The sequence below is a fragment of the Ochlerotatus camptorhynchus genome, unplaced genomic scaffold, assembly GCF_037179485.1.
Source record: "Ochlerotatus camptorhynchus isolate MF236.1 unplaced genomic scaffold, CSIRO-AGI_Acam_v1.1 ptg000782l, whole genome shotgun sequence".
NCBI lineage: Eukaryota > Metazoa > Arthropoda > Insecta > Diptera > Culicidae > Ochlerotatus > Ochlerotatus camptorhynchus.
The window spans coordinates 41,019-63,092 of NW_027041247.1; the positions used below are offsets into that span (position 1 = coordinate 41,019).

Sequence of the window (22,074 nt, forward strand, 5' to 3'; positions counted from 1 at the left end):
CGTATTCTCGGCCGTCCCTCTGTGTCGTCTTTGAGCTCATCACTAAAACCTTGTTTATATTTATTTAGCGTGCTGCCATCACACACCCACTTGTACACGGTAAGCGGCTTACAAAGAGAAGATAGCTAGCCGTAATAAAAGCAACCAGAAGAGAGCAAGCATCATCATCATCATTATCATCATCATCATCATCGTAGCTGCATCAGAATCCAGCTTTCCCCGGCCGGTGACCGATATATCACAAAAGCTATACCAACCGGTGAACACTCGTGTTTATTTCAGTTACCGTGTAGACGTAATTTGTGATTAGCCCCGGTCCTTTTCAAATTGTATCATTATTTATGTACGGTCCTTATATTTGAAATGACGCTTCACATTCATCTAGTGATGGCCGATTTTCATTCGAATAATCGATTAATCCATTAACCAACCGATAAGTAAAATATTTGTAATCGGTTATATCATGCCGATATAAGCATTAACATTTCCAGAGGATCATCACCCATCGTTTCAAACATGTGCTGCACTCTCATTGGTGGAAAATTACAGCACAGCGAAAAAAATACTCGATTAGTTGTTAATCGAGCAATTGAAAAATGGGACATCTCTGAATTTGGTGTGATTGTTTTGATAAAAATGAGCGAAAAATTTCATCTCTACCGAGGGGGCAGCAAAACCACAAAATTACCTTGAATACGGGGGGTATTCATTGGATGAAAGGGACCGTGAAAGAGGACACTAAAATAGAAAGTTTTTCTTCCGACAGTTTCATCTTAGTATTCATGTTTGGCTAAACTATCATCAACAACTACATCAAATGTGAGTGACGAATTTAATTATAAGGAAATTATAAATTAATAAAACACAATATAAATCAAGATGAGTCAAAAATTTGTAATAAACAAAAATGGACACTGTCGTCTTTGTTTTGAAAAAGATGCCAGAGATAACATTGTGTCCTGCAACGATTGCGATCGCTGGTTCCACCTATCATGTGCAGGGTTAGATCACCTCCCCACGAAAAAAGAGTAATTTGTATGTATTAAATGTTCGAAAGTTAAGGCATCTCAGGAAGAGCAGATCTACCCTGAACATATGTAAAACCGAGAACCAAACACCCTGTATATACATTGTTTGTTGCAGTGGTGACCAGAGATGCCAGATTATTTTCTATGCAATTCCGTAGACTTATTCAAATCTACGGATTTCTAGGGATTTTTTTTAGTCGAAGGTGATATTTTTTTTAGGTCTAAGGTGATATTTTACGTTAAATGATAAATCGATGAAAGAACTTTTGAAAAAATACTAGGGACAGCCCTCTGGGGTTGTATGCAATGGTGACGTCGGACTACGTGGTCTTATATAATAATTCTTTTTTTTTTTTTTTTCCTTTATTAACGAGACTTTCAGCCTTAGTTATATAATAAATGTTATTTGTTAACTGCAGCAGGACGTGTGTTTTGTGTAGGAATAGGAATTTGAGCGGGGTTCTCTCTTTTTGTACTCTTTAGTATGACTATGATTGCCCTGTAAACAAGTTTTTGATATGAATTTTAGTTGGGACATGTTCAGAAATTTAACTCTTTTGGAAAATCTTAGCATAGTAGTACAGGCATGAATACCATGATACTGTTGCACCTGTAGTTTTTGGCATACTTTCACTGATTGCTTCCCGGGGATTCTTATTCAGCCATAGCAAGATGTGCGCGTGAGGACTTCCACGGTGCTGAAATTCAATCGTGTCAACCAGCTTGTTGAAGTACACGCAGCACCTCACTGGATCATCATTCATCAGAGTTGCTCTTTGTAGTGCAGTCAATTACTGGATAGGATCTGTTAAGTCATCGCCATTGTGTCCTTCTGACAATCGATGTAGGATATTCAACAAATGGGCCACTTCATCTCACTTGCACTGAGTGTGAGGAACATCGTACGCTTTCCCAATTGTCGCATCATGGCGAACAAATTTCTCTTCCTTTGTTGTCAATACTATACTGAATTCGGTATTGATTTGAGGAAGGATAGATTTCACTCAATGCACTGCTCCATGAATAAAGCGGTCCTTAAGGTCCACGTGTAATGTTTGCGGTCGCCGTGCACTTAAAAGTACATTGCAAACCTTCGGAAACTCTAAGCCGAAGAACTTTCATTGTCATATACAACAAATGTTGTGGTTTGGCCACACGCCTGTCTTGACGACGAGTTTCACTGGATGCCATCATGAAATATGTCATCCGAACCCTTGGCTTAAATTTCCGTAGATAGCCGAAACAAATGACAGGAAAAGCTATCTCTTCGCCGTGCTTGTCATATATTAATGGCAGAGAAACCCTGTTTTGCTCAGGAGCAATCCCCAGTCCTCATTCCAAAGGAGCGTTTCCTGTTGCCCAAGCAGCAATTCTCATTATCTACGGCAATGGTTTCCAGCTCAATTTGAGGATCCACTGCAGGGGTTTCAAGACCATCTTTGGCGATCTGATCAATTGTGATCCCGTAGCGGTGGTTCAGTGGTGTCGTAATCTAATAAGAAAGCCACGCTTTAACCGTAGTTTCCTATATAAAGCCGGACAAATACAACGACTTATGGATTACGTGCTTTTTGACGAGCTTTTTGATGAACACGGTGAAGGCCTGATCATCATCAAGCTGACGGGGAAGAGAGCGTCGTCTCTCTTACATAACGGAAACGGTATAACAACATTCGAGCAAAAAGAAAATTATCAAATGACTATCATATGACATGTGTGATTTCATTCTGCAACTCCTCAATTTGGTGTAAATTAAACCATTTCTGATCAAAAAGGTTATTACTATGACAAGCACAACATCAGCAGCTCTTATTATGAGAACAACTAAAATACTTACATCCGTGACGGGCTTCGGCGACAGTGTCGTATGACAGAGCCTGTCGTATGACATTTTAGTTTGGTACTGTAATTTGAAAGCTACGACTACGGTGACCGCTTACAAGACTGGTCTCGACATGACTTTTAATCGCCTTCACACGGCACCGTCGAAAATTTTTCTCTTCAAGCAAAGATTGACTGTATATTATGGGAACTTTCGACGGAGTGAAGAGATAGTACGAAGGCCGCCATGTTTCACGCACAGTCTGACGTTTTTTTACTCAAAAACCGGATAAATGAGCAAGAAAACGGTTGACAAGTTGCAGAGGTGTATCTTACTTTATGCTTCTTTCCCTTCAGAATCAGATTGTAAAATTCGATTCTGAAGGGAAACGTACACTTAAGAAAAAAAAATCCATAGAAACTGTACCGAATTACGTAGATTTTGCCTACGGATCCGTATTTCCGCAAAAATTTGTAAAATCCGTAGATCTACGGAGATTTCCGTAGATCTGGCATCTCTGGTGGTGACTGGATTTTTGGGAATATTTTGAGTCGCACTTTGATGGTACGCTGACGAAAAACAACGAACTTTTTGTTAATTTCACGCCTAGAACGCTATTGAGTTTAACACATTTGGAAACAAAAAAGGTGTACCATTTGAATTTAAACACGCCTCAAAATCATTTTCAATCTAATTCATACTTGGAAAACCATATAATTGTTCACAAATAAGTAATTTAGAATTGTTTGCAAAATTGCAAATATTTTCGAGTATAATGCAATGAGAGTGTACACAGCAAAAAAAATATTTTGATATCGCATCAAAGTGGATGCACTTCAATCGTGTCGAAAATATGGTGTAATATTACTTGCCAAAAAGGACAAAATTATCATAAAAACTGTCTATGAACTTACATTACGCTGCTTTTACTACATTTGTTTATTTTTGTGGCTTTAAATATAACATGAAATTTTGACATTATTGAAGTGCATCCTCTTGGATGTAATAATATAATTTATTTTTTGCTGTGTAAGATCTTGAAATCAAAACAACAACAAAAACCAAAACAGACACTTTGTTGTTGTTTTGATTCCGAACAAAAATCAGTTGCGAGCTACGATTGCGATCAGAAGAAGTGAAATTATTATCGGAGCAATCATCATATGACCAACAAGACCAACAATTGAAATGGCCTTAACTCCATTTTGTAAACAAACCTTGTAAGGCCATTTTCTCGCGAACCGAAGTCCGCAAAGGCAAACCAACATAAGGCCGTTCGCAATGCTGTTGTATTTTATAAGGACTGTTTCAATTTGAAGCTAGAACAGAAACGCACCTCTCGCAATGCTGAGTTGCAGTTTCATTATTCGAGCACTATTTTGCACCAGATTTGCAACTGCTCGACTATTCTGTTTTATTTCTGAGCGAGTTTGAAACACGAATGGAACTCTGTTTCAAATTTCTTTGGATTTATTTAAAGATGTTTCGAAGAGCTTCACAAAAAAACGGAGAACTTCATAGAGAATAGTAAAGTTTATGGAACATGATGATTACAAACATCTTTTAGAACTGTGCGTTGCGCTGATCGTGTTGTAGTTTTATTTTTGACAGTTTCAAATTATAGAATTGTCGCGTAGTTTAAAACAATTTTGAAACTCAGCATTGCGAACGGCCTAATGAACAGGTAGGGAAAATTCTCCACTACCCGATTGTGGTTTAGGTTAGAGTCGGTGTATAATGAGTCACGCCAAGAGAAAAACAGTTGAACTCGCATCACGGTTTTCGAAAGATTCCATTTCTTTTCACTTGGCAACAGAGGACTGCTACATCAACTTCGAATGACTTTTTTTTTTATCTAGTTCGTTTATTTGGAAGGCTCAATCGCGGTAGCTTTACGGAGCCGATAATTCATTGTTCACTGTGTGTAACAAAATTCACGTCTTCAAATGACTTCTAGCGAGCAAAAAAAATAGCGGCTGTTGTAAATCATTATATCAGTGATTTTGTCCAATCATCTCAACAAAAAATAGTAGAAATTCTCATTACTGATCGTTACCAAAAGTATCCCATGACAATTGAATGCTCACTGCGTGTTTATGATCATTTCTTCGATTATATTTTATATTTTATTGCAATACCTTTCGTGGACCTTTCATAGCATCGTAATGTTTGTTTACTTTGCACGATAGGTAACCGGTTTGACAGTTCAATAGGTAGACTTGGCTTCACTCTTAGCGTGACTCATTATACACCGACTCTAGTTTAGGTTTGCGGATGAAGGTTTCGGTTCGCAAGAAAATGGCCTTACAAGGTTTGTTTACAAAATGGAGTTAAGGCCATTTCAATTGTTGGTCTTGAATTATCGGAAATATCTTAAGACTTAAGAATTTATAGTTTTATGTATCCTCTTTGCAGAATCTACCATGGATGCAGACGAGGAGGAGTCAAAGAACGAGACGTTTTCGTTCCCTGAAGACGTTCCAGAATGCAGCTATCAAGCAGAGTACCTACTCGAAGCTCTCGATGAGGAATTTTCTGATCAAGATCCACTAAGTGACGTCAGCAAAAAGGAAAATTCTGGTCCAAAATCTTCAACCAAACGGAAGAAAACAGAAAAACGCGTTGAGCTTCGTGAACCAGCCAGCAGCCAACTTGCTCTCCGTGGAGTTTTCTTCAAGCGACGTTTTGTTGGTGAAACTTCGGGAAGTCAATTCTCTTCTACAACAGTTTCCGGGAATTCGGTCGAGGAAATTATGCGAGGTGTTTGGAAGATTTTCCAACCTGTCTTGTGTCGGGAAATCGTATTTGTTGAAAACAACGGTGTGCAGGTTCCGACATGGGCTGATAATGATCCTGATTTCAGTGCAATCAGCAAGTTTGTCATAATGCAAGATCAAGCCCAGAAGCGACGTCTTACTATTGATCAAATTGATAGCAAACTACTCGTATCATGGAGAGAGAAGGAAATAAGGATTTACGTGCACATCTATTCAAACGCAGTGTCTTGTAGATCACTTTGGGATTTGGCTGACAAGCAACTAATTCCTTTTCAAAACGCAGATCGTTCAGGAGCACCAAACAATCATACCTTGACTAATCTGGCAAAGGAACTTCAGGATCTTCATGGACATTATTCTTGGACTGAAGTTCCAGCGGAATGAAAGGCCGAGTTTTTAATTGTGAACAAAATAAATATAAACTTTATTAACACGAGATCTACACACATCGAGTTTACTTTTGCGAATGATACAAAATGGCGCACACAGCAGAAGGTTGATGCTGCGCTCTCGCTCTGCTACCGTCTCTTTCGCTATCACTGTCACTACAGGATAACTCTTTGCATCAAGGTGTGTAGTGAAAGGTGGCATGACCGTTGTTACACCAACACTCCTCCTCAACGAACACTGCCATCCTATGACGACAATCCCAGCATCCGTGCAAACTTCATCTGTTTGACTGAACCCACCGGTTTAGTGAGTACATCAGCCACCATGTCTTCAGTTGGACAGTACTGCAACTCGATGCATCCGTCATCACACAGTTGTTTCACGAAATGTCCCCGCACCTCAATGTGCTTGGACCGACGACTCTTGCGTTCTGACGTTACGAACTGGATACAGCTTTGGTTATCCTCCATCACTTTGACAGGATCGCTCAGCTGTTCACCCATGTCCTTCAGCAAGCTCCGAAGCCAGATCAGTTCCTGACTAGCATCACTCAGCGCCACATATTCGGATTCCATCGAAGAGAGTGTGACGCAACTTTGCCTTCGACTAGCCCACGATACTGCTCCACCGGCATAGTGGAAGACGAATCCTGTTGTTGATCTTCTTGTACCAACGTCACCAGCCCAATCGGCATCCGAATATCCGGTTAGCTTTCCAGCCGCATCGCTGTACTTCAATCTCCACTCTTTCGTTGCCTTCAAATAGCGGACAACACGTTTTGCCGCTATCCAATCCGCCTCCGTAGGCGCACTCACTTTACGACCCAATATCGCTACGCTAGCTGCTACATCCGGCCTAGCACACACGGAAATGTAGAGAAGCGCTCCGACAATACTCCGATAATCCATCCCGTCCGACAGTTGAGGACTCTTATCTTCCGTGCTCTGGAAACCCTCTTCCATTGGCGTCTTCGCCCGCTTTGCATCACGGAGCCCAAACTTCTCCGCAACACGATCGATGTACCCTTCCACTGAAACACTGTACTTTCCATGTTCCTTCCGAATCTCTAGTCCCAAGAAGTATTTGAGCTCTCCAAGATTGGTGATTTCGAAATACTGCTTCAGCGTTTTATACACCGCTTCGATCTTCGCTTCATCTTCGCAACCAACCAAAATATCGTCCACATACACAATCAGGTATACACGTTTTCCATGAATCAGCATTGTGTACAGGCACGGATCAGCAACACTTTGCTGGAACCCCATTTCCACAAGGACACCGTGCAATCGTTGATTCCAGCATCGTGCGGACTGTTTGAGTCCGTAAATGCTCTTTCTCAGACGACACACCATGTTTTCCTTACCTTTTGCTATGTATCCAGGTGGCTGCTTCATGAAAATCTCCTCGTTCAAATCGTCGTACAAGTAGGCCGTTTTCACATCCAAATGCTTCAACGTCATTCCCTTCTTGCTAGCAACGGCTAACAGCACCCGCAGTGTGGTGTGGCTGGATACCGGTGCAAAAATCTCGTCGTAATCAACTCCGTACTTTTGGGAATATCCCTGAGCTACCAGACGAGCCTTGTGTTTGATGATGTCACCAGCTGCGTTCCTCTTCAGCTTGTACACCCAGCGACAGCCAACAGCCTTTCGCCCAGCAGGTAAGTTAGCAAGCTCCCACGTCCCATTCTGTGCGTGAGATTTCAGCTCGTCAACCATTGCCGCTTTCCAACTTTCTTTCTGTTCACAGGTCACCGCTTCCTTCAAGAATCTTGGTTCGACCACCTCCGTATCCACAGACTCCGCAGCAAAAATCTCCTCAATCAGTCTCTGAGGCGCGATACCCTTCGTTGACCTTCTCGAACGCCGTGCTATTTCATCTAAAGGAAAGCCATGAAACGATTGGTTTCCTTCCGAAGCACTATCGTAGAACGATCTATTCAGATCCCGACCGTCTTCTACCGATTCCATGAATTCTTCTACCGACTCCGAATTTTCTTCCGATGATGTTGAGGTTCCATCCGTCTCATCCCGAGACTCATCTCCTGATGGCAACACTAGCGGTACTTCCAGTACTCCTCCTGCTTCTAGACCCTGGATCCGAACAGCCTCTTTCGTATCGCATAACTCCAAGAACTTTGCATCCCTGCTAATCATAATCATATCCGTTTCAGGGTTCAAGAAACGATACGCCTTACGACCGTCAGCATACCCTACGAACACCAGCTTCTCAGCCTTGAAATCCAGCTTGCGCCGCTTTTCCTTGGGGATATGCACGTACGCTTTCGATCCGAAGATCCTTAGATGACCGTAGGAAGGTTTCTTCTTGTTCCAGAGCTCAAACGGTGTCTTACAGACTGTAGATGACGGCAAACGATTCTGCAAATAGTTTGCAGTGCAAATCGCTTCGCCCCAGTACCTCTTGTTCAACCGTGACTCGGAAAGCATACACCGCAGCATCTCAACGAGATAGCGGTTCTTCCGCTCGGCGACACCATTTTGCTGTGGTGAATACGGTGCCGTCTGCTCATGAACTATTCCACGCTCCGTGAAAAACTTCCGCAACGAACCACCCGTGTACTCGCCACCACCGTCAGAACGAATCTTCTTGGGATAATGCCCGAACTGATTTTTCACCAGACTGCAGAAATCCCGGATTTTCTCTTCTGCGTCCGACTTCCGACGCAACAGATGCACTACCGTGTAACGACTGTAATCGTCTACCAAAACGATGTAGAATCGATTACCACTTGGCGTTTCTTCTTCCATTGGACCGCCCAAGTCAGTGTGCACTAGATCTCCTACCGCGCTAGATTTGCTGTCCGACACTTTTGGGAACGACTCTCGAATCATCTTCCCCTCACAACACGGACCACACACCGACTGAACTTCACAAGCATCCACTTTTAACCCGTACCCCAGGTTATCACGTATTATTTTGTCTACAGCTTGCACATCGCGATGTCCGAAACGACGATGCCACAAATGACGACACAGGTCTGCATGTTTCGGATCAACCAGAAATGCCTTCTCCGGAGCTTGCTTCAAGTGGTACAGCCCTCCTTTACGCTGCCCAACTAGCACTGTATCTTCTCCTTTCAGGATATGGCACTCCGTTTTCCCAAACAGCACCCGAAAACCCAAATCTGTGATTTTACTCACCGACAGCAGGTTACCAGCGAGCGATGGAACATGCAGGACGTTTTCGAGCCGAACGTTCATCCTGATGCCATCTCCGTTGAAGGAGACTAGCTTACCGATACCACTTCCAGCTGACAGCAGACCGCCGTTGCCTTAGATTTATCGACACCATCCAGCAACGACGCGTCACTCGTCATATGTGCTGTGGCACCTGAATCCAGGTACCAGAAACCAGTTCTATCGGCTTTGCCTGCTGCCAAGCACGTTTCAAAAAAAGAACCGGATTTGATGGCCATACTCACCTTCTGACCATCCGTCTTCTCTTTTTCCCGCTTGTCCTGCGCTAATTTCCGGCAATCCCGCCGAAAATGTCCTTCCTTCTTGCAGTAATGACACAACACTTCTTTCTTCAAGTAGTGCTTACTTGCATACTTCGGTTTAGCTGTGTTCATGACCAGTGCCTTTTCACACGTACTATCACTCTCACTTTCAGCACGACGTCGACCTTCGTCCAGCAGTTTACCTTTCACAAAGTCCACTGTGAGGTCTGCATCTGGTCGACTTTCAAGTGCCACGATCAAACCGTCGTACGATCTGGGAAGACTGGACAACATCAACGCAACGAACCAGTTGTCCTTGACTTCTTCCCCCAGTGCCACCAACCGAAGCCGGAGAGCCGCCATCTCCTTCAAATGTTCCGCCATATCACCGGTTTCCGTCATTCGGATGGTAATTAACTTACGCACTACGTGGATTATGCTGGACAGAGATGCGCGCTCGTGGTAGTCCTTCAACGCATCCCACATCTCCTTCGCCGTTTGCTTCTGCATAACGTGGATCAGCTGCGTGTCTTCCAATGCCAAGCCGATAACCGCTTGCGCCTTCTCATCGTTAGAGCTCCAGGTCGCATCAGCAGCTGCTGGCTTCGGATCGGTCACCACTCTCAGCAGCTTCTCCTTCGTTAGCAGCAAACGCATTTTAAATTTCCATACCGCGTAATTACCGTCGTTCAACTTCTCGATCGTCACTTTCATGTCCGCCATCTTGTTTTCCACAAGCAAAACCCGGTCACTTGCAAAGTTACGATCCGATTCGTACGACTCACAACACCGGTGAAAAAAATCCACTACCGTTCCGCGAACAACAAAACTCAAGCACTTCCAACGATAACTGGGCCCATAACCTCTTGGACTGAAGTTCCAGCGGAATGAAAGGCCGAGTTTTTAATTGTGAACAAAATAAATATAAACTTTATTAACACGAGATCTACACACATCGAGTTTACTTTTGCGAATGATACAAAATGGCGCACACAGCAGAAGGTTGATGCTGCGCTCTCGCTCTGCTACCGTCTCTTTCGCTATCACTGTCACTACAGGATAACTCTTTGCATCAAGGTGTGTAGTGAAAGGTGGCATGACCGTTGTTACACCAACAATTATTTCACCGGACATTCAAGTGCCTGGAGGCTCTGGGCTAACTACGTTCACTCGGTTTCTCCACATGAACGAGAACGCCGAATGTCTGAAATGCCTCCGAATTTTTTGCTGAAATTCTTCCGATCGGCGCCATTATCAGAAAGTATTTTTTTTTTTTTACCTTTGTTCGGGACATAACACTACTGCGACCAGTAATTTGATCTATTGTAGTATAGCCCGTGTCATTAGTTTAGTGCATGTCGTATTACTCCATCACTATTGAGAAATGATGAAGTATTCGGTGTTGATACAGTTGTCATTCTTGCCTTCATCGCAAGGAATCGATTCTAAATGAAAGGTCCCGCTATTTATACCCTTCGGAGTGTTGGAATACCCTCCAAAGGCGCGCCCCTTTGTCAGTCGAAATGGGATTCCTTCTTTCTTCTTCTTCTTCTTCTTCTTCGCATTTCAAGCTTATTGCATATCTCATATTAGCTTATTGCGTGCTCTCAACTTAGTGTTCTAGATGCACTTCCACAGTTATTAATTGAGAGCTTTCGATGCCTGTACCATTTTTGCATCGGTATAATTGTGTGGCAAGTCCAATCATACTTCTATGCCCAGGGAAGTCGAGAAATTTTCCTACCCTAAAAATTCCTAGACCGGACCGGGAATCGAACCCAGCCACCTCCAGCATGGTCTTGCTTTGTAGCTGTGCCTTTACCGACTGAGCTAAGGGAGGCCCCCTTTATTCCTTAGCAATAAAAATAAACAATGACACCGATAATGACCATGCATCAGAACCCTAGTCTTAACCACTTCAAACTAGAGAACAATGAATAGAAGATTAGGAATCACATAGATGAAGACTAACTAACTCATTTTTTCCTTGTTTCAAGATCATCCTCGGTACAGGACTTATCACTATCAACAAGGCATAAAAAGTAACAAGGACTAAGATGTGTTCCTTTGATTACTGAAAAATCCTGTACCCCTAGTTTGAAGTAGTCAAGACTAAGATTCGGTGGTAGATCTTACATCCCGTAACGTACCACGAAAAGGTGATCTACCCACGTTACGGGGCATCAGAAAGTATTAGAATGAAAACAACCCGGAGTGGGTTGTCTGTAGCAAGCACGATCAACGATGGATTTATGTCTGAACTAGCGGACTGGAAGCCGAGGCGGATCTCCTGATTGAAGTTGGACAAAGAGTAAAAAGACGAATCAATGGACTACGGTCTCGTTCAACAATAAATGCCAGCTTAGTATCCGCAATGTCCGAAACTCTACGCCCAGAAGAGAACGAGTTAAGCCACACATTAGCAGATCGGATTGTAGACATGCAAGATGTTGATCATGCATAAACACGGATCTGTATTTTTATCATGGTTTTATTACTTCAAATAAACTGTTACATTACTTCACTTACTCACTCATATTAGATTCGAAATTTAGGTTTTCGATGGTTTTAGACAAACCAACTGTAGGATTGAATGTTTCCCCGAAATTTTAGTACAATCGTAAGAAGAAAATGCTGAGAACGTAGATATAGCTACATGAGATAGATTTTCGTTTCGGTTTTCATTGTAGGTTTGCTTCATTGAATTTTTGGTAATTCCGAATACCAATTCAATCGGATTAAAAAAAGGACAGTATGGGGGAAGAAAAACTGGAATGATTCCGATTGATCGCAAATACAATACGATGTTCTGATCACAGTGGATACGAGCACTATCTAGTATCCACACAGAATTCGCTCCCGGATATCGATATACCTTTTTGTTTCGAAGAGCGAATGAACGGCAGCATTCAAAAAATATTTTTCTAGTGAATGTTCTCTCCGTTTCAAAACTGTCCAGCTTCCCATTCTGCTCAAAAAAACACAAAAATGACACTCTTGGACGCCTAACAAATTCACCGCGAAACACCAGTTTTTCTCCTTTAACCCCATAACCACGGTTGCACAACATATCGCGGTTATCTATAGACACTTCATCTAAAAACACGAGATTGAACAAATCCCAATCTATTGAATTGAGCTCCGAAAAAAAACGAAAGATTTCGTGCTCCCTTATTTGGATAGCACGCCGTTCGCGGGCTTTCCATGTCAAACCTTCCGCATGCAAAATTCTGTATATGCTCGCTGCACTTATTGTCACCTGGAAGTTCCGATAGAATAGATTGCTGCATTCATCCAAAAATAATACCGGATTGTTCTGGTACTGCTGTACAATCCAGTATCTGTGCTCTGCTCGGATTTTTTTGTAAATATTTTTCCGCTGCTTCTCCGTGACCAAGCCATCCTTCTAAACTAGAATCCAGCTCGAAATTGTAGTTTTACTCTTCTTGTAAATCACGGACAGATTAGTCCTTGAAATTTTCAGAATATAGTATCCATATAGGCAGTAGTACTTCGTATTACAGCTGGCTTGCCGACCACGAACGTTTTCCAGAATAACATTAGACATGATCAACTGAAACAGACATATTTATGAATAAATCAACTTACAACCAATTTAGTATTGAACTGGTCGATCTGTAGATAACGTATTTACTTACCGGCAGGGAGTAAACAAGTATAATTTACAACAAATATTTGAATAAATATTAAGTTCGTAGAAAAAATCGTTTTTTGTGACTCGAACAGACAATCAAAAGCCAATGTTTTTGTATTCACTTCGGATAAGCATACCTGTCACTTTGACAACTCTATCTGTCATACGCATGGCACACACTTATTTCATTCCCGCACTTTCAAAGTGCGGAGTCCAGTAAAGTGCAAAATGCGCAATATATTTTTTTTTCTTTTTTATGTCGAAATCTGTTGCGGAGGTACTTAAGACCCCGCAATGGATGAAACCAATGATGGCGGGGGTATTTCGCTAGCAGATATCTCCGATGATGAGTCTGTTAAATCTCCATCATTCGAAAATCTGCTTCTCACTGAAGGGAAAATGGATACCTCAGGGGATTCTACTTCTGATCCCAAAACGAGCACTGGAGCTTACCCAAAGGTGATGTCTAAACAACAGCCTCCTTCACCCCCTGCCCCCCCTTCCCCTCTATCACCCTCTCGTCCACCTGTTCCCCCTACTCCAACCATTCCCTTAAAAATTTCTGCGACCCCCCGCCATAAAGCTTACCCAAGCGGCTCAAAAGGGTCGTGGGTTGTTTTTTTTCCGGCCCAAACAAAAACCTTTGAATATTTCTCGGATTTCGAAGGATCTGACAAAACATTTTTCGGCCGTAACCGATATCTTCCCTAGTAGCAAGCTTGTCACAAATCAATTGTAGAAACTTATATACGACTTATTTCAGTCATAAACAAGTTGCTGTTACTTATTGTGATGAAAGTGTGCTACTCGGGTTTAAGGTGACGTCAAACAAACTGACCTGAAACAGACAAAACAGATTGTTGCATGTGAGCTTTTTTCGATCTAATATCGAATCTACGTCCCCAGTTGTGAGGTAGAAATTGAAGGAGTGGTCACCGAATCGAGTCTGACTTTTGAGGATTTCCTACAAGTCGAATCTTTCGGCATTTTCAAAAACCGTGCCCTCCCGAAAGTCAAGTTACTGGACTGCATTCAACTGCAGCCAGTGTCGCTCATAGGCTCAAACAAAAAGTATACCCTCTCAGATTCGTTTCGTGTGACCTTTTCAGGATCGGCATTACTTGACTACGTCACAATTGGGAAGGTTCGACTACTTGTACCCTTGTTTGTACCGAGGGTAATGAATTGCTTGAAATGCAAACAACTAGGTCATACCGCGGAGTTTTGTTCCAACAAACCGCGGAGCGATCAATGTGGGGAGGAGCATACGGAGGGTCCTTGTCATGCTGCCCCAAAATGCGTTTACTGTAAGGAGGCTCTGCATGCTCTGAGTGATTGCCCGAAGTACAAACAGCAGGGAGAAAAACTAAAGCGGTCTTTGCAAGCTCGCGCTAAGCGCTCGTTAGCAGAAATTTTGAAATCGACCACTTCATCTTCCCAAACCACCCCAAAAAGCAACAACACATTCCACCTCCTGCCAGATGATGATCAGGGCTCTGACTCAGAGGTTGGTGAGAGTAGTTCTTTTGTTTTCAACGGCAACACGAGGAAGCGGTCCAAAACAAACGTCACCCAAAAACCTCGTAAGGCCTCTCGTACGGACTCATAACCTACCTTGACAAATTTAAGAGGTAGCTGAAATGTAGCAAAACCCCCACCACCGGGATTTAAAGTTTATAATTTTAACAAAGACTCTCCGCCACTTCCTGGATTATCTAAAACCCCAGATATCCCAATTTTTCAGCCAGAAAAACAGTTGAACAACCAGCAAGAACATGATACCATGTTCACGTTTTCTGGAATTATGGAGAGCATCTTCAATATATTCAACGTCTCTGACTCAACTAGGAACATTATTAATTTAGTGCTCCCATTTGTGAAAACTCTTTTGGAGCAACTAGCTTCTAGTTGGTCCTTCCTTGCGTCGATCATATCCTTTGATGGATAATTTTCCGAATGAGTCGGGGATATGATCTCTGTTCTTCAGTGGAACTGAGAAGTCTTATACCGAAACTTGACACATTCAAATTTTTACTTCACAACTCACTTTGCGATGTCTGAAGAAAGCCATGTTTCACAAAGAGCAAATGCTTTGTGAAACATGGCTTTCTTCAGACACCGATCTCCCTTTCCACGATTTTAACATTATTCGCCTTGATCGAGCATATTCGTATTTTTTTTATCTCTGTTCTTCAGTGGAACTGTAGAAGTCTTATACCGAAACTTGACACATTCAAATTTTTACTTCACAACTCACTTTGCGATGTCTGAAGAAAGCCATGTTTCACAAAGAGCAAATGCTTTGTGAAACAAGGCTTTTTTCAGACACCGATCTCCCTTTCCACGATTTTAACATTATTCGCCTTGATCGAGCAGATTCGTATGGAGGGGTGCTTTTCGGGATTAATAAGCTCCATTCCTTTTATAGCACCGATCTGCCTTCCGTGACAGGCATTGAAGATCTCCCATGTTAGGTAAATATTCGAGGTAAAAGCTTCAGTATTGCCTCAGTATATCTTCCTCCAAGAACTGCGATTTCTCGCCTAGGTTTCTCTGATATCTGCTCAGCTTTATCTGAGCCTCGGTTGATCTTAGGTGATTTTAACTCCCACGGTATAGGCTGGGGGGAACTGTACGATGACAACCGCTCAACCCTGATATACAGTCAAGATTCCTTTAGTACGGATTCGTTCTTGCTGGATTCCTATAGTACTGATGCCACTGGATTCCTATAGTACGGTTGATCAGGCATTAACGAATACACGTAGCATATGGGATTAGAGCTAATTGGGACCAAACACAGATTGTACGGCAATTTGAAGAGATCCTGATGTCTTTTGAGAAGTTGTTAGCGTTAGCGTTGTTATGATATACTTCGTAGATTGGATACTAGCGACACTCACGTCTCTTCTGAAATTCTCAGCTAGACTACTTTCAGGAATAATGCTGGGGAGTAAACATTGGTTCCAATCTATTTTTGTTTATTTAATCTCTCGATAGCCGGCTATCGAAAGAACATATTCATTTTGTTTAGTGATCATCAATTTTAAGAGTCATGACGGAGAGCTTGGGATTAAACCCATGATTTTCTGTCAGTAAGCAAAAACGATCCCTCCAGGGTCATCGAGCATCTCAGAACCATAACGCTTCGCGACAATACAGGGCTACGTTTTCGCTTGATATGCAAATAGTTTCCGAGGTTATTGTTCGATATCAAATATACAAATGATGGTGGCGATTTATTGTGCTGTGGAAGAGCTTGGGGTTAAATCCATGATTTTCTGCTCAGTAAGCAAAATCGATCCCTCCAGGGTCATCGAGCATCTCATAATCCACAGCGCTTCGCATCAAAGTACGAATATATGGATGAACTATCTATTATTGAATAACTATTATTTACGATAACTACATGAAAGAAATAAAATATAAACTACAAACAAAACGTGACTACTAAAATCTCAAAAAGATATTCTCACAAATATATTTCACGCAACCAGGAATCTCAAAACCATTAGACCCTATAATGATACTCTGCACATGTTAGACACAAGAAGAGGCCAAAAAACAAGCATCCGACTCACAAAACCCGCCAAATCCACTTGCAGTCACAATCAACGGTTCTACGAATCGCGAGCGCTCACGAATCATAAAACCGCTGCACTATCAGATATCAGGCGGTCAAAAATCAAAAAATCGACTTTCACTAATCCTTATTTCGTTATTTTTGGTCGATAGTAAACATTTCAACTAAGAGAATCTGATAGTTTCAAGCTTCTAGCAGTTTTAGTTTCTGAGATATCGGATGTCGAAGTCAAAAAAGAATAAGAAAAGTACAAATTTTGCCGCAAAAATACACTACCACTCAAATCAAATTTCTTCCACTATTTATCATATAACTACCACATCATTATTCATCGTTGGAAAGGTAATTTAATAAGCTTTCCAAAAATAAAATCCATTTAGAAATTTGATGGAGACAAAAAAATTTAAAAATAAAAATAGAAAAAAAATAATTGAAAATTAATGAAAATTTAACTGTATTGATCACAAACTTTCGAGTCTCGCACATTCCCAGGCTAATTCTCAGCTCTGGATGAAGTTTTCAGTGTACTCCTCTAACAAGTACTGAAGAGTTTGCCTGCCCCAACCTGCCCCATTGGAAATATAAGCGATTTGAAAATTTTCGGTTATTATGGGAGATTTCAAATTGTACAAGAGCCGGCTTGGAAACAAACTTTTTCAACAATTATTTTGCAACTTTTGGAGTTATATTCGGTTGGTATAGTCGAAATATATTGTTAAAGAACATTTTCTAATATTTCATGACCAACTTTTAAAAAGGGCTTAAGCTTTTGTACAAAAAGAAGTCATCATTATCATAAAGTTCACTGTTGGATGAACGTAAAACTACATTCGTTTATGCTTTATTCTAAAGTAAGTACCTGGGTTATGACGATTATAGAAGCATATGCGAAATTATGTACCTACGCATATGTGTGGATGAGTTTAATTTATACCTAAGTCTGTACTTAACCTACTGTAGTGTCAATTTGAAGCCATAGTGTATTTTGTGTAGCTTTTATTTAAACTACTACAGTGTAATTCAAATTTACGGTTGAGACGAAGTGTGAGCATGGATAATAGAACCATTATTAATATATTAGACGCAAAATTAAGCCATAATGACAATGTTCACAGAGTCATTGAATTCATTGGTGAAAATTATAACATCTCGGTGGAAAAACGTAAACGTCTCGATGAAAAGATCCATAAAATCGTTACTAAATACATCAACAAATGGCATGAAGCTAATCGCACGAAAGAGCGATTTGAGTCGTATTTTCGGAATTGGCTTGATGGAGAATTTGGCATCGAGGAATTCATCGAACAGGAGCAATGTGTTGCCTCAACCTCGGCCTCGGGAACAAAACGTGGACGACCTTCAAAACCCTTCTTGGATTTGAGTGAAAGAGGAAAACGTCGCGTCATCGATAAAGAAGCAGTTGATCCAAAATTCGATACCATCGAGAAAGCTTTCTTATTTGCAAGACGGACCGCTTATAATCGAAGGATTTTAATTTAGTTAAAGTTATTGGGCATATTTAAAAAAAAACCAAAAAAGCTCTAAAACCATGCTGGCTCAACTAACTGATCAACGAGGAATGATGTCACCAGAAGAGGCTTTTAGTGTACTTATCGAGGCTGGATTGAGTAGATTTCAATACGAAGTAATACATAGTGAATCACATTCAAGATTTCCACCTTACTATGTGATCGGAGCAGTGAAAAAAAATATGCGCCCCTCCTAGTGAATTCATCGAAGAAAGTGCATTGAAAATAAGAGTGAAACTCCAGGCGCTGATGGAAAATACAGTGAAACGAATCGTCCAAATAATTGATGCAGAGCTCAACGAGTATATGGATAGCAACGATCTAGTTTCTACGGAACTGGTTCTTCTATGTAGCTGGGGTATGGACGTATCAACTGGATATTCGCAATATCATCAAGTGCTACCAGAAGGATGTCAGGACGATTCAGATGTATTTTCGTCCACTTTAACACCAATTCAGTTGTTCATGTACAATGATCGAAAGGAAATTATGTGGTTTAATCCCATGCCTCAAAGTATTCGATTTTGTAGGCCATTCATCCTTGAATTCATTAAAGAGAGTAAAGAAGTTATTCTGGCTACAAAACAGGATGTAGAAAAAGAAATGAGTGAACTAACGCCAGTGAAAATTGAACTCTCAAACGACAAGTTTATACTTGTTGATTTTGATTTTGTCCTCAGTATGATAGACGGAAAAGTCTTAACTTATATCACTGGAAATTCGTCGATGCAGAATTGTCCAATATGTGGGGCAACACCAAATGTAATGAATGATGCAGAGAAATTCGAGGAAGGATTTATATCAAACGAAGAAGCCTTGCATTACGGCATATCTCCACTTCATGCTTGGATAAGATTTTTCGAATGCCTTTTGCATATTGCATACAGAATGGATATCAAAAAATGGAAGGTAACGAAATCGTTCAAAGAACTATATTAACAAAGAAAAAAACATGTGACGACACAGCTTTACGAAAAATTTGGAGTAAGAGTAGATCAACCACGATCGGGTGGAGCAGGTACCAGTACTACAGGAAACGTTTGTCGAAGAGCATTTGGAAATCCCAAGCTTTTAAGCTCCATGCTGAACATTGATGAAGAGTTAATTTTCAGATTCCGGAATATATTAATTGCTATTAACTGCCAAGAGCCAATAAACCCGGAAAAATTTGATGCATATTGCAAGGAAACACATAGGCTCTATCTTAAATTGTATGATTGGTACAAAATTCCTGCAACCGTGCATAAAGTTCTCGCTCATGCCGGAGAAATAATCATACATTCACCAGCACCACTTGGTTCATTAGCGGAAGAGGCAACAGCAAGTCAACATAAACAATTGAAAAAATATCGAACCCATCATGCAAGAAAACGATGAAGAGTAGAAAATTTACATGATGTCTTTATTCGTGCCATTAATGAATCGGACCCACTGATCAGTTCCATTTGGATGTCAAAAAGACGACAGAAAAAAGTATCCCTGGATTATCCCGACATCGTGAAAAGTTTCATGATATTTGAAAATTCTGTAAGTGATTCAGTAGTCGATACTATTTACTTCAATGCCTTGGAGGAACTTATGAAAGCAGTCGATGAAATTGAAGAAGAATTTGTTCATGATGATATTGTAACAGAGGAATAAAAAGAAATTTGTTGAAACATATTTGATTTTGATTATTGTATCATGGCTTTTTGTATTTTTTTTTACAGAAGATTTGTTGAAAAAAATAAACATATTTAAAAAAAAGTTTATTTTTTTATTTTTTACGGTGTTCCCCCCAATAAAACCATGGTAGTTTGTCTTTGTTCAATAGATTTTATTCTCTGAAAACAAGCTTGAAACTGTAACCGTTATAAAATCGTAAAAATTAAATTTTGATTAATCAAAAGTTAGGCCATTTTCAAAAGTTGGTCGTGAAAATGTTGAAAAGTGATAACGCACACCTTATATTGATGAAACAAAGCAAGAATAATAGCAGAAATTGTGAAAAAATGATAGAAATATTTTTAACCGCCTGGTTGTATGAAAATGCCTTATAGTGCGCTGACTGCGACACTCTGAAAGCGAAATTGACAGGCTATATGCCTCAAACACCCAATCTCCTCCCGCATCCAACAACACAAATCTCCACTACAACATCTAACGAATAAAACTCCGAAAATCACTCATCTATAGCAAGTGAGTGGAAGCAACCCTGCATGCAACCATTCTTCATGATGCCCTTTTTCTGCCTATCTTTCTATTAGGCCTGTGAACATGCGTTAGCTTCGAAACTTCTAACCAAACTGGGAAAATTTTCAGATCACAAAAAAAAATATTAAAGGTAATTACAAAATAAATATTGATTATTTTACGCAAAAACGAGCACTCTTGTATTGTATGCTAATGCTAATTGACTGTAACAAAAGTAATATGCTTAAATAAATAAAATATTAATAAAAAATTTGACGTATTAATTTTGGATACTATGTTACCACTGTCTGATGTATTAAGAATAAGCTTTTCACACGTTTGAGTAAACACTTTGAAGCGTGCATCTACGTAATTGATGCTGCAAGGGCCACATCGCTTGAAACAAGACAAGATTTGCTGACAACTTTTCCGCCACACACACGCACACATGAACCTGCATAGTAGTAGACCGTCATCGTGCACAGAAGTAGTATCTCGAAAACTCGACGGATTTTAGCAAAGATCGCTTCGCATCGCAGTAATAAAACTGGAACACCGGTTCGGAAATTCAAAACGATCAAAAGGTTAGTAAAGTGGAACAAGACGACAAACGAAAAACTAATAAGTTTCTCGTCACATATTAGCACCACACGAACTGAACGCACGTAGTACGTGTCAACCCTAGTAGCACACTTGTCACAAATCAATTGTAAAAACTTATATACGACTTATTTCAGTCATAAACAAATTGCTGTAACTTATTGTGATGAAAGTGGGCTACTCGGGAATCACATTGAGGGAGTGGTTCACGGAGAATTTCAACCGTGGTAGCATATCACCATCGAAGTAACCGATCAATACCACGACAGCGGAAGCCAAAATCACCCTGGCGGTGTTCGATTACGGCACATTACCACGTTGGGAGACAAAAGCCTTCTCAAAGAAGTGAGTTGCCGCAGATGAAACCGCCATCCCTTTGAAACTAACCAAAGGTGCCCCAGGGCGTTTGTTTCGAGTGCTCTATTCACAGGTCGGATCTCCTCGCGGTGGCACAGGGTCGGTGCCAGAACGGTAGGCTCATCGAGCGACGTGTTGGCCGTACGACTCCTAGCGACAGGTCGCACAGATTCGAAGCAACAGTGCACGCCGAGGGCAGGAGACAGTGTTGACCGGTCACAGGTCACACCATCGGCGAGAACCATCCACGAAGAGAGCGAGAGGGAGGCGCGGCCACTCGCGATTTTCCTCAAGTTGAGAGGTCATTGGCGCAGTCGATTATCGATCGTGTCGGGCCACGGCGGATGCGAAGCGTTCGGTGGTAATCCGGTGGGGATCCCAAGCGGCCAAGTGAACGAGATCATCGGTGTGCTGTGTGTGTCGTGCCCATTCAATTCGAGCGGCGCAGGTTCACCCACATCGAGCGGCACATGTTCACCCACATCAAGTGGCAGCAAAGGTGGCACCCGGCCGGTATTTCGTGAGTACTCACAGGAAGAAAATTATGTTTAGTTAGAAAGAAAAGTAGGGCAAGAGCGGAGGCGCAAAGCGCGATGAAAGGAGGCAAGGACAGGGACAAGGAGGCAGGTAGGAGAGAATGAGGTGGCAGAACATGCCAATCATAAAAGCTTGCCTATGTTGATTTTGTAATTTGTTGGGGT

At 41.3% G+C, this 22,074-nt stretch overlaps 2 pseudogenes; one reads left to right on the top strand and one right to left on the bottom strand.

Annotated features, from left to right (window-relative positions):
* Window positions 1-426: 426 nt before the first annotated feature.
* Window positions 427-11,941, top strand: LOC135715021 (uncharacterized; annotated as a pseudogene).
* Window positions 11,942-12,028: 87 nt separating this feature from the next.
* LOC135715022 (uncharacterized) lies at window positions 12,029-13,045 on the bottom strand (annotated as a pseudogene).
* Between the last annotated feature and the right edge of the window lie 9,029 nt (window positions 13,046-22,074).